Source organism: Hyperoodon ampullatus, assembly GCF_949752795.1.
Source record: "Hyperoodon ampullatus genome assembly, chromosome: 12".
NCBI lineage: Eukaryota > Metazoa > Chordata > Mammalia > Artiodactyla > Ziphiidae > Hyperoodon > Hyperoodon ampullatus.
The window spans coordinates 37,182,628-37,196,125 of record NC_136925.1 but is presented as its reverse complement, the minus strand read 5'-3'; the positions used below and the strand labels follow the sequence as shown (position 1 = coordinate 37,196,125).

General features: G+C 48.1%; 1 pseudogene across 1 annotated transcript; it reads right to left on the bottom strand.

The window, feature by feature from the left end:
- Positions 1-3,584: 3,584 nt before the first annotated feature.
- On the bottom strand, positions 3,585-4,231 carry LOC307061384 (receptor-binding cancer antigen expressed on SiSo cells-like; annotated as a pseudogene). The gene has a single exon. The product of its transcript is annotated as a receptor-binding cancer antigen expressed on SiSo cells-like (transcript).
- Positions 4,232-13,498: the final 9,267 nt, after the last annotated feature.

The following is a 13,498-nucleotide window of genomic DNA, read 5'->3' as shown; positions in this document are numbered from 1 at the left end:
AGCATCCAGCACAGGTCCATCCATCAGTCCCGCCTTCCTCCACTCATTCCAATATTTAAGATGTATTGTATGTCTCCTCTACCCGATAATCTGTCCCAGGTGCTGCCCCAAAGGCAAACATCACTACATTTGAGGAAGTAGGAATGACTGTTACCAAGAGACAAATGTTAAGTCCTGTAAGAGAAGTGTGGCTCGAGAACTACAGGTTCAGGAGGGAGGAAGATGGCGCCCAGCTGCAGTCAGAGTCTTCAAGAAAGAATGACGTGGAGTCACTGTTTAAGTTGTAGGTGGCAAATTTAAAAGGAGAGGGGTCTTTGCATCTCTTCTCTAAACTACCAATGAAACTTCACCTCATCCTGGTACACACACACACACATGCACGCACACACGCACGCGGACACTCACTCAGCTGGAGCCTGCTGAATCGTGCCTTACGATGACAAACATGGTGAAACAGTTATCCCTGCACATGCTCAGATGGGTTGTTCTAGAAGACAACTGGGTAGCCCTTTGGGCCATTCCTTAGACACTGGCTTCCTCCACCCACCTCCCTGACTGACTGCCCAAGCTGTGGTGGTTATCGTGACCGTACAGGGTAAGAGACATACAATGTCGTTTTTGTTCAGCCACCACCAGAGCAGCCGAGGGCTGACTAGGCCAGCAGGGCTCTTCCTCCTTCCCCCTCGGTTCTGGGTAAGCACACGTCTTCCACCCTTACTTTAAAGGCAGACAATTTGTTTTTATCATTTGCCAACACAGCTGAGGATGATTATTAATTAATCAAAAACACTGACTTTTAACTTCCCACGCTCTCTCCAGAGATGCTCAAGTGACAGCGTGCATCTGGACTTCAGAGCTGTTTAGATAGAAGTGGGCACCATGCAGCAAAGATTTGTTTTCTTCTGGTTTATTCTTTTTAAAACACAACTCTAGCTTAATCCCATTTAGCCAGTAAACTTGATTTTTAAGGTGGTCTCATTTTGTGGGATTTTCTGCTGGTCTTTATACAGCTTCCTTTGAAACCAGAAATGCTGTGTCAGGATTTCACAAAAAGGAAAATGTAAAGAGCACATTTTCTGTTCATCAAAAGCTCAAACCGAAGCACACGAGCAGCATGTTTCCATGCATAATGAAACACCACTGTCCTCCTCTGCCAGCAATCTTATGTAGTGGTAGTGCCCACCAAATTCAGGGTCTCGGCAAGGAATACCTAACAGCTTCTGAGAGCAAGTTTGAAACGTTACAGTTGTAACCTCACAGCAAAGGATGATCCGATTCAGTGGGCTGAGGTTTAAGCAACGGAGTCTTTTTCCGCTGTTCTAAGATGGCGCTGCTGGGGAGCCAGCCTCCCCTCTGAACTTGAGCTTTGTGGCTACACAGTGGTTTTCAGTGAAAAAAGAAAGGGGTGGCAGAAGATAGCTTGCCTCAAATGACACATCAAAGCTGAATGGCTACCTCTAGAGTGAGACGGGGTGCGCTCTGGCTCCATCACTTGGCAGAGGCTAGAGCAAAAACTCCGATGCCTTTTTAGGAGCCGTACCTACGGATAGAAGATTTTAAGCAAAACCAAACTTAGGAGGCAGGTGGGCTTCCCTTCCACTTAGTGAGGGCCACATCTTCAGAATCTCAGATACCTGCGAGGAGTGTGTTGTCTTATAAATGCAGAGGTGCCGGCTTGGGAAAGGTGTTTTGTGAACTGCGGAGCAAGGGCTCCCCCTCCCCCCTTGTGATTGTGCTCCCCTTCTGGCGGCTTCTCTTCCTCAGCCTCGGTGACCCATGTTCCCAAAGCCCCCGACTCCTTTAAGACGACTCCCGGAAGCTGTCTTGCCGGTGCTCGAGCCATCCAGGCTTTGTTTCTCCTCTTTGCTCTCCCGCCACCTGTCTTTTTGTCCTTCCCATTGTTCCTCAGTATCTCCACTGGAGGTGTGCAAGGGGAATAAAAGGGGATAAAAACTCCACCTTGTCACAGTCCATTTGCTTCTTGTCGACAGCTCTGCTAAAAGGCAGAAGAGGAAGCTATTGCCCAAGATAAGAGTTTAGATAAGGTTTGGGGATTATCTGTAAAATTCACTTATTTGTGGTTACCCTCCCGATCACCTGAGGATAATGGGGGGGGGTGTCTTTATCAAGCACCTGTTTTTAGGAAGTTAAGAGCAAAATTCTTCAGTCATTTCTAAGAGCTGGTCAAAATAACTTGAGATAAACCTAGCATACCTACTTTATACCTTGTTGACATAAAACTAGCAAGCAGCTAAATATCCACTCCATTGTTTAGCTCTCTGGAGCCAACTGACTTTGGAAGTGGAGAATTTCCTATCTCTTGTTAGTCGGGGAAAGAATTTAACTAATTCTCAGGTTAATAGGGGTCCCTGACAGCCCTGCAGTTCTTTTGAATGGCTGGGAAGAAGAAAATTGAATAGATAAGTGAGGGTCTTTGATTACAAGTAATAGAAAGCAACTGAAACTAATTTAAGCCAAAAAGGTCAATTTATTATAAAGACTCAGCAGAGGATCTCATGGGACCCAAGGACCAGGCCTCTGCAAAGGGCTGGGGCTGAGGCCTGGAAGGCTTTAGGATTCTTGGTCCATCTCTCACCACCCACCTCCCCTTTAAAAAAAACTATCGGGGCTTCCCTGGTGGCGCAGTGGTTGAGAGTCCACCTGCTGATGCAGGGGACGCGGGTTCGTGCCCCGGTCTGGGAAGATCCCACATGCTGCGGAGTGGCTGGGCCTGTGAGCCATGGCTGCTGAGCCTGCACGTCCGGAGCCTGTGCTCCGCAACGGGAGAGGCCACAACAGTGAGAGGCCCCCGTACCGGAAAAAAAAAAAAAAAAAAAAGGACCCCTGGAGGGAGCTGGGCCTTACACAGGGACCCAGGCTACATCATGACCTCCAAGGGCTCTGGGCACTGAGGCCTTTGTGAGCCCCTCCCACCATAATAATATCAGTATTGAAATATTTAAAATATAATTTTAAATACTTCAACCTTTATTCCTCTTTTAGACAAAATTTAATTGATTTTTGTGGGCCCTAAAAATTTCATTTTTTTTGAATGTGAGAAAAAACGTTAAAGTTTCATAGGCCCTCACAAGTATCTCTGCCCTAGCACTATGCCTCCTGTGTGGAACCTGGAAGGGCCTGGGGCACACCTTCTCCTTTTTTTTTTTTTTTGAATATTTAAAATTATTTATTTTATCATTATGCACATTGAAGGAAAGCATTATAGACAGCAGAGTTCTTTCCCACCATAAAATTTACACCCATTTAATTAGGTAGAAACACTAGCTTGAAGAGGTACTGATATATTCCATTTGTAATAATTTCTCTACAGCAAACAATTGTCTTACAGTTGGAACATGTTGAAGAAAATATTGTCTCACAAGTCTTTTTTGTTCTTTGAGTCTCAATCACCAAGAGTTCAAGGGACTTTGAGAGAATCCTGGTGTCCTTTATGGCCTTATGAATGCATTAAAATCAAGCAGTGGATTTGTATTCTGAAAATACTCTTAGATCCATACAAATGTTGCTTGGGTTGTGGAGCTCACATTTCTCCCACTGGCACTGTGCATCTGAAGGACATTTTGTTATGAAAGTTTCACACCAATTTTGTTTTGTTCCTTCTTCATTAGCCGCTGTGCTTCCTTTTCCATTTTCTTCCTTTGTTGTTCTGCTGCTCTCTTTTCTCTGTCTGCTATCTTCTGCTGCCTCAGAACTTCTTCGGCTTGCCAGGCCGCATCTTCTTCTTCCCATGCACTGGTATTTTCCTGCCAGGTATCCAGGTCACCTAATTCAGGAGAATGATGAATAAAAGGCATATCTTGTGTAGCTGCTAGTCTACTAGAGAAACCTGTGCTACCGTCTGGGATGCCAAAATTTAATGGTTCTCTCTCTTTAATAATGATTTTCTAGGTTTTCCTTATAGTTGGCATCATGTCCTTAAAATAGTCAGGTTCCAGTTGTTCTAAAGCATTTTGCTGTGTTGCCACATTCCCATTCCCTCCTTCAATCTTTACACTTGTGGGTGCATCTTCATCCCAGGAAGCCCACTCTTCAACATCTGTCTGCTTAGGAACTGATGAATAATCAACTGTAGTTGGCAAAGTTATTTGGTCTCCACTTAATTTCTGTCCTCTGCCAGATCTGCATATTAATCTCTTTAGGAATGAGAATATGTTGCTAGGCAGGTACAAACTTTAAATAACCGAAACTGTATGATAGCCATGGTGGGAATCAAAACCCTCAGCACTTTTGGACAAATGACATCTCTAGGAAATCAACAGGAATGATAGCTTGGCTATGTCAAGTGAAAAAGATTCACCCACTGTACAGATGCGAAAAACAACAGGAGCGTTTTCAGGTTACACGATCCGACGCCATATGTACGGCGTTTGGTGAAAACGCTCTCAATTGCTCCAAATGGGTGCCGAGTGGACTGGGATTTGGATTTTAGAAAAATCTGCTTGGGAAGGAGCAAGGCCTGCCCCTCCCCGTCCCCGCCCGCCCCGCGGAGGCTCCAAGCTCACACCCACACCTTCTTATATGCCTTATTCTTCTGGGATAGGAAGGAACTTTGAGGTCATCTGTGCCACGTCCCATACAGGCAGAATCCCGGTAAGGCATCCTCCAGGTGGGGTCCAAGCAGTCCCTCTAAGTATGAGCAAGTTCTTTATATTGAGCCCTTGAGTGAAAACCTGCAGCCCTGTAACTTTAACCAGCTGCTCCTAATTCCACTTAACTGGACCAACACAGAGCAAGTTTTCAGTCCTTTAAATATTTGAAGACAACTCTCATGTGTCATCTCTACCCCCAACCCAAGTTCTCTGCTCCGGATCTTGTGTGACAGGATCTATACACTCTCAATTTCTGAGCACCCTCCTTTGGACAAGGACCAGTGCCCCCCCCAGATGTGGTCTGATCTGACCACACCTGTTTCTTCTGCTATAATGTCAGCCTTCTACTAGTGTCACTTATTAGTAATAGATCACACGGGTGGCATATACTAACCCTGTGATCAGTTACACCACATGGTTCTCTGTTCCCTCCCAAGCTGAAGTTAAGCCAGTCTCTCCCAGTCTCTACTCGAGCCATTGATCTTTTCAGCATGGAGACATAGTGTGTCCTCTTTGACTTGAGTCATGATGATCTGTCAAGATCCTTATTCTGTCTTCCAGGACAGAGGCTGTCCTTTCCATGCTTGGCTCTCTACAGATTTGACAAACATGCTTTCCTGGTCTTCATCCTGATACGGCAGGGACCAAAAATTCTATTTTCAAATTTGCCAGTTTTTTACTGTTACTGAAGTTTGGGTCTGAACCCTGACAGAGTTGAAACCAAGAAATTTCCATTTTGATTTTGTGAGTGATTTTTGCATTCTAGGGAAGAAGGACATTAGCTCTTGGAGTTAATTTGTCCTTTTGTTCTGGAAGGAACGCTTTGATGAGGCTTTTCTTTTCTTTGTAAGTCATCAGGTATAAGGCTAAATGTTATGGGACAACCTTCCAGGAGAGATGACCTATCCTGGTCACATGTGATGGAGCAGTGCTTTAGTGAGAAAAAGGTAAAGGAAAAGGTAGTGGTGATGAGGAAGGCCAGTGGCATGTGGGGCTGCTGATGTCTACTTGAAGTTTCTTCTTCTGCTCTGTAATTCCCTGGTGTTAGGCTAGAGTCCTCAGTAGATGCTGTTAAACTGTTGCTGTTTTCACTGTGCTTTGGAGAACTGTGAGGGTCCTTGGGGGAAAGAGAGGCAGCTGGTGCTGACCAGGAGGAGCAGCAGTGAGAGACAATAATAAATAACCAGGGGCTTCCCTGGTGGCACAGTGGTTGGGAGTCCGCCTGCCGATGCAGGGGACACGGGTTCGTGACCCGGTCCGGGAAGATCCCACGTGCCGTGGAGCGGCTAGGCCCCTGAGCCGTGGCCGCTGGGCCTGCGCATCCGGAGCCTGTGCTCCGCAATGGGAGAGGCCACAACAGTGAGAGGCCCGCGTACCGCAAAAAAAAAAAAATAATAACCAGGATGACTCTGGGGACAAGGACATCCTCCTAGGGAGTCCCCAACCAGTGAGAGGAGGAATGGGGACATAGCTGGATTTTCTGATATGGGTTACTCAGGAGAGGGTGGCCTGCGAGGGCTGGAGAACGTGGGATGTCCAGGCTACACGCACTCAGCCACAGGAGGAAGTCTTTCAGACACTGTCAATTTAACATTTAATATTAGCATGTAAGTAACATGCTCTGGGTGTGGACTTATACCTGGGGGATTCAACGAGCCCAACAGCCCTCTAGCTGTGTTGTTATCATCCTACCCACTTGTCTTCATCTTTATTTTCTGTAGATTGTTGGGGTTTCTTTTTAATTATAAAAGTTATCTGTACTCCTCATGAAAATCCAAATGATGCAGAAGCCCATTGGAGAACATTTTGTCAAGTGTTACGTTAAAATCAAGAGGCACTAGGCCTCTGGCATTTGCCAGATCTCTGTGGCAGGGAGGTGCTTGTTGGCTTGGTATGCTATCTGCCTTCTTGTTGGCCCGGCTCCCTCTCCCAGCTCTAGAATGTGGTCCTGAGGTCCATGATCATAAGCATCCTGAATGAACGGGATGTGGGCAGACACTTGAACTAGTAGGAGAATCACATTTGCTTTTAGGTCCCTCAAGGTGGTGTTGTCCCTTAGCAATAGTATTTGAGGGCCTAGCTAGGGTTTTATGAGTAGCAATGGAAATAGCATCTAGAAAAATATTCTGTTACTGTATATGGTAAAATGTAGACTTTTAAGTTTTACACAAAGGTAGTAGAGATCTGTTGCTTTTAACTGCCTTACATCCTTTCCCTCTTCTTCAGACGGAGTGCATGACATTAAATGCAATTAAATGCATTAAAGGCAGTTTGGGGGAACACTGCCTTTCCTCACAGAATGGACACAGCACCACCAGTTCTTGTCTGTTTTAGATGCTGTCCACTCACAGCAGGTGACTGGCAGGCCAGTGCCACACTCAGTCTATCGTTTTTTCCTGGACTTCTGGGGAAATGCCTTTTTTGATGTGTGTGTATACGTGTGATTTTCTTAAGTCTTTGTTGACTGACAGGTATGATCCAGACCTCAGACTAAGAGAGAGGGAAGCCTACATCAGGTATGATATGGAGTCCTTGTGTGGCCTTGAAAAAGCCACTTCCTGGCCTCAGTTTCCCTGTCTGCAAAACAAGGCTCATAATCCAAATCTAGATGCCTCCCTGGGCTGCCGTGTGCATTAATTACTATTTATCGGGCAAGTGGAAGTTGAGCTGTGTTAATTATTATTATCATTTCTGCATTTTTCAGCCATGTTGAAGCCAAGCCCTTGCCTTGTTTTTAGTTCCTGAGATCTGACAAGGTATAGCCCCAGGTGGTGAGAAGGGCCATAAATTAAGGCTGATCAGCAGATTTATGCATATCTCACCACAAGGGACTGGCCCTGGGAGGCTCTGCCAGCCACAGGCTTTGGTTCTGGAGTTCCAGGGCAGCCCAGAGACCCACAGGCTTTACTAGAACCTCGTTCGAACAGAGCAAGAGTTGTGAGGCTGCTTCCACACTCCTGTCCCTCGCCTCTTTGTGTACCTGCCGTTTAATTTACTAAGGAGACTGGAGATCAATAAGAGACGCTCACCCTGTCATTAGACAAGGCCCTAAATTGCAAGTTACAGGTGGAGAAGCTTCAGAAGTGTTGTGATCACTCATGAAGAAAGATGACTAATCGCTTTCTTCTGGTCACTTATTTGGCTGATGACTTTGGTTTCTACTCTCTAAGTGCAACAGTTATCAGATTTCCATGTAAGTAGGTAGCTGACGATTGGCACACCCAGCTTCACTGACTACGCTTGTGGGTTGACCTAGTCGCAGATGCCTCGTTGTGCTTTTCCCAGAGTCATTTAAACTTCAGGGCACGGGTGAAGGAGAGAAAGCTCACCTCACCCCACCTGCTGCCATCTGCTTCCCCACTCAGGATCACTGCTGAGTGTCTGGGAGACACTGCACTTTTAACCCTTTGCAGGGAGGTTAATCTCCTCATATCCAGTGCAAGTTGGATAAACAGCACCAGCAAGTTTGGGTCTTGGCCACGTGTAGAACCCTGGAGTTTAGAAAATGATGCCCAAATCCATGAGCATTCTGAAGAGGAGAAGGGGTGAAGCTGACCATCCAGGGCACAGATGCCACCTATATCCTGTATCATCTCACTTGGCAGGGGCTGGAACAATCTGATTTTAGGAAAATCCTAAGCCCCCTGGTGAAGCACCATGCTTACCCACCAAGGACTGAATCCCATTGTCCAAGTGCAGATCACGTCCCTGCCTGCGTGCTTGACCTCCTCGTCAAGGGACATACCCACATCTATTTGCGCTGATTCATAACCGTCTCCTTCCAAATTTAGTTCTTGGTGTTGATACCACCCCCCCACTCTTCACCCCACATGCCCCGGCCCTCACTTTCCCCAGCTCTGCAATCCCCTGGCAGACAGGCAGGTCCCGCCTGGCTCTTTTGTCTGCTCAGCACAGCAGGCAGACAGCAGGGATAGTGGTGAGTGCTAGTTAACTAATTAATGATTGTAAAGCACTTTGAAAACATAAAGAACTAGATAAATGCCGAGCATTATTGTTGATGAGGAGGCTGTTTAGTCATCCTTTGCCTTGAACTCAGCTCACTGCCCCCACTGTGGCCGCAGGCTGATCTGTGAACTAGGATGAGAGCCCTCCTCCTCTCTGCAGGCGCTGTTTCACACTGAGTCAGTGACCAAGGTGAAGGGCAGGGGCCAGGAAGCCTCTCCCCGTCTCCCACCTGCTCTCGAAGCACTGCCTGCTTTGCGGCTGTCAGGCTAACGTTTACCAGAAAGCCAGGCTCTGAAACTGCCGCTCTGTTTCCCATTCACCTGTTTGGTAAGTTCGCTGATGTTTATTTGATTTCTTGATTACGGTGATTAGAACGTCTCTGTGTGAGGACAGGATGGAGCCCAGAGTGAAGCCCTACTTTCCATTTAGTGGATGGACTCACTTTCACGTGATCTGATCATTCTCTCTTTTACGTATTTTTAGGCCTGAACTCTTTTTCTAGATACTCCTATGTACACGTGCTCATTGACAGAGTAGCTCTGTGTGCTGGGGAAGGCAGGTGTTGTTTTCCCCCATTTTACAGACATTAAGGCCCCAGGGCATCTAGAACCTAGTGACAGGGCCAGGGTGCACCCAGCTCTCCTGAGCCCCAGACTGAGCAGTGCCCTCCGACACGGGCAGTGATTGCAGCAGACTCCAGACACCTGGCAGGATATGCCAGAAGACGTTGAAGAGGCTCCCTGATACATTTGCCTGAGGCAGACCCTCTCAGGAGCACCTGGTCTCTGGGTGCTGACCGAATCCCCAGCACCGTCCTGCCTGAGGCTTGTGATCCCAGAATCTGACATCCCGTAGAACGGCAGGGCCAGAGAGATCTCAAAATCCGTCTGTGTAATGCCCTCCCTTCACAGGTGACAAATCTGAGATCCAGTCAAACTACTGGTCCAAGATGACAGAGTCGGTTAGGGAATGAGGCTTGAAGCTGGCCTTCCCACTCTGCAGCCTGGCTTCTTCCTCAATAGCCATTTGTAATTCAGGGTGGTGAGGTTTCAGGTGGTGTCATGTTCTTTGTACTTTTCTGTATTTTCCAAAATTTCCTTCTGAAATGATAGAAGTAATCTGAAAACAAATTATTGCTCTATGTGAATAAATGCAAATGTGGAGTGCTGCATTTCTCTTCCCCAAGCACAGAACTCTTCTTGGATCGGTAGATGTTCTTTCAGCGGAGGCTCAGGGGGTGCAGACATTGCTGGTTATCTTAGCCCTTTGAGCTGCTATAACAAAATACCACAGTCTGGGTGGCTTATAAACACCAGAAATATATGGCTCCCAATGGTGGAGGCTGAAAGTCTGAGATCAGGGTGCCCACACGGTCGGGTGAAGGCTATCCTCCAGTTTGAAGTCTTCTCTTTGGGTCCTCACATGGCGGAAGGGGCTGGGGGCTGTGTGGAGGCCCCTTTTTATTTTTATTATTATTTTTAAAAAATTAATTTAATTAATTTTATTTATTTGGGGCTGTGTTGGGTCTTCGTTGCTGCGTGTGGGCTTTCTCTAGTTGCCGCGAGCGGGGGCTACTCTTTGTTGCGGTGCATGGGCTTCTCATTACACTGGCCTCCCTTGTGTAGCACGGGCTGTAGGCATGAGGGCTTCAGTAGTTGTGGTGCGTGGGCTCAGTAGTTGTGGCTCGTGAGCTCCAGAGCGCAGGCTCAGTAGTTGTGGCACACAGACTCAGTTGCTCTGCGACATGTGGGATCTTCCCGGCCCAGGGCTCGAACCTGTGTCCCCTGCACTGGCAGGCGGACTCCCAACCGCTGCGGGAGGCCCCTTTTTAAAGAGCACTAATCCCATTTGTGAGGGCTCCACCCTCATGAGCAAAGCACCTCCCAATCCTAACACATTGCCCTGGGCATTAGGATTTCAACGTATGAATTTGGGAGCACACGAACCTTCAAACCATTGCACTGGCTGTCTTCTCCCAGCTTAGTTCCCCAAAGGAGGCATCTCAACAGACCTACTACTTGGTTCTAGGTCTAAACCCTCAAAGGTAGGGCTGTGTGGCCTTGGGGGTGGGAGGGACGGTTGATCTGATCCTACAGCCGGGGGTGCAGCCTCTCCTGACGGGGCCACTGCTGCTGTGGGGACAGCCTCAGAAACCATTTGAAGGGCCCTTTGGTAACTCTGAGATCCAACTAACACCACACACTGTGTGCGCTCCTGACCAAGCTCTGGGGCCTAGCACTGTGGCCTGAGGTATTTCTTTTATTAAATAGTGAGTTTATTACATAGCTCCGTTTTAAAAAAATTGCAGCTTCAGAATACATTGAAGGTCAAATGTGCATCGAGAATGCAGGCCTGGCCTGGAGTGGAGCTAGAAAGCAGAGCAAAACCCAGCAAAGCCTCGGGTTCCACCCTCTCCTGCCCCCTCTCAGTTCAGAGCAGCCCCGTGAGTGAGGCCACAGCCCTCCTCACAGCGGCAGGTGAGGTGGGCACTGACAGCAGATTCGATTCTCCTCATGTACTTTTTTTTTTGTTTTGTTTTGTTTGCGGTACGCGGGCCTCTCACTGCTGTGGCCTCTCCCGTTGAGGAGCACAGGCTCCGGACGCGCAGGCTCAGCGGCCATGGCTCACGGGCCCAGCCACTCCGCGGCATGTGGGATCTTCCCAGACCGGGGCACGAACCCGTATCCCCTGCATCGGCAGGCGGACTCTCAACCACTGCGCCACCAGGGAAGCCCCCTCATGTACTTTTGAGCAGATGCTTTATCCTGAAGAATTCAGGAGCATCTGGAGAGAGCAGAGGAGAGACAGCACCCAGAGGAGAGGTGACTCTCTCCTCAGCAGTGAGGCTGACTCCGGAAGAGGCATCCGACCCACTGGTCATGGGGAAAGTAAGGCAAGCACTTCCCAGAAAAATCACCCCCACCCCACCCTGGAGTTTTCTGGCACGAGCTATAGCATGAGCTATAGCATAATTCACATGGCCAAGTGATACAAAAGAAAATTAGCTTCTCAAATCTAGAATCATCACTCAACACAGCCATCCCTCTCTTCCTTTTTCGGCAGAGCTAACATGAATGGAGCACTTACGGCATGTCGGGCACGATTACATACAGTCTCTCATTTAACCCTCACATCAGCTGAGGAGCTCACTTTTACAGATGAGGAAGCTAAGGCACAGAGAGGTTAAGTGGCCTGCCCAAGGACACACAGCTAGTACGTGGTAGAACAGGGATTTGAACTGTGTCATCCAGTCTCCAAAGCCCAGGCTTCCATCTCTTTAGTATTTAGAGACCACAGTCCCATCCACATCTCAGTAATTAGAGGTTTCAGTGGAAGTAGAAAATATTTCGGGATCTCTTATGGTGAAAGAATTGCCCAAGAGGTGTTAGGAAGGCCGAGAAGCCAGTTGAGTCACCTGATGGGGGATTTCTTCCCAGGGATGGTGCTCTTGGTGAAATAAGGAAGCACACAGAGGAGCTTTGCTGCTGAAGAACAGGATCTGGGTGGGCGTCTGTGTGGAGCCACCATGCTCAGGACACAGAAAGCCAGGCTGGCTCGGCTCGGAGAGAGACTCGTGCAGAATGACGTTAGTTGCCCATGCTTTGAACTCCTCAACGCCATTTCCACTTCCATCAAAATCCACTTACAGACACCGCTTTAGTCAGTTGGACTTTACAAGCATCAAGGCATAGATGCTGGAAAAAAGGGATTTCTGAAATGCTACCACATGTTTGAAAGGTTGTGTGCAGGCTGTTGTGTCGTGTTTGGCTTTGGCTGGACCTGGCCGACTCCCGCCCCCCAGCAATATTTAACAAGCACCTTCCAGAAGATGCAGCTCTGCATAACCTGTGCCAGGAATTTGGGCCTCTGCCCTGAATATTGGTCCTATTTCACATGTGCCTCATCAACCTGATAACATTCCTCCCAGCTGAAGAGTCACGTTGGTGGAGTGTGCGGGGCAGGGAAGCTCAGAAACACAGGACCACAGGACTTACCTACAGAAAGGCTTTCATTCGAGCATCACAAAGCACTGACGGACAGTAATTAATCCTCACAACACCTGTGCTCGGAAGGTGAGTGATCACCTGGTTTTTATAGATTGGGAGGACTTTCTTCAGGCAGTGCCTCCCTCGAGAAGCTGAGACTGGATGGTGGGGCAATCCTACCTCTGAAGAGGGTGGCTCGGTGGAAGCCAGGCCCGTGTCACCTGGCCACCTTTCCCTCCCCAGGACACACGTTCCCCAGTGCACACTTACTGTGGCTGCGAGCTGGGGAGAGTGGGTTAAGAAGATTCTCAGAGGTTCAAGAAACCAAAGATGGGGTGAGGGGTAGAAGAGAAAGAGAATGAAAAGCAAAAAATAGAGCAGGAGGAGGTTAGAGGTTCTCTCTGACTTCCTGTAAGTATAATCCGACTGGCCACATGTGAGGGAAACCAAATGTCATGTGAAGCAGTGCAATTGTCACCCTCAGGAGGTGGGCCTTGTTGGGCGAAAGGTCAGAATAATCCCTTCTCTAGCAAAGCAGAAGTCCCAATGCTATTTTTGGAAACTCCTAGAATTTGCCACCACAACATGGTATGAGAAGAGCCAGAGTTACAGTTCATCACCCTGCAGTGCAGCGTCACCCTTCTCTCCGTTGTGGCCGATAGGCTTCTGAGAAGTGATCAGAGCAGATGTTAGTAAAGTGCATCACACCTCGAGCACACTGGGGCTCCTCGTGGTTACAGGACTTGGCGGGGAGGATCAGGGCAAACAAGTCATGACCCCCCTGAGCAGCGGTTGGAAATGTGGGCTTTTTAGTTCTGCTGAGCTGAGCACCAATCCCAGCCCCACCTCCCGCCATAGCTGGGTCATCTCGGTAAGCAGCTTGATCTCTTTGAGCCTCATTTTCCTCATCTGTTAACTGGGGCTAGTCATGCCGTC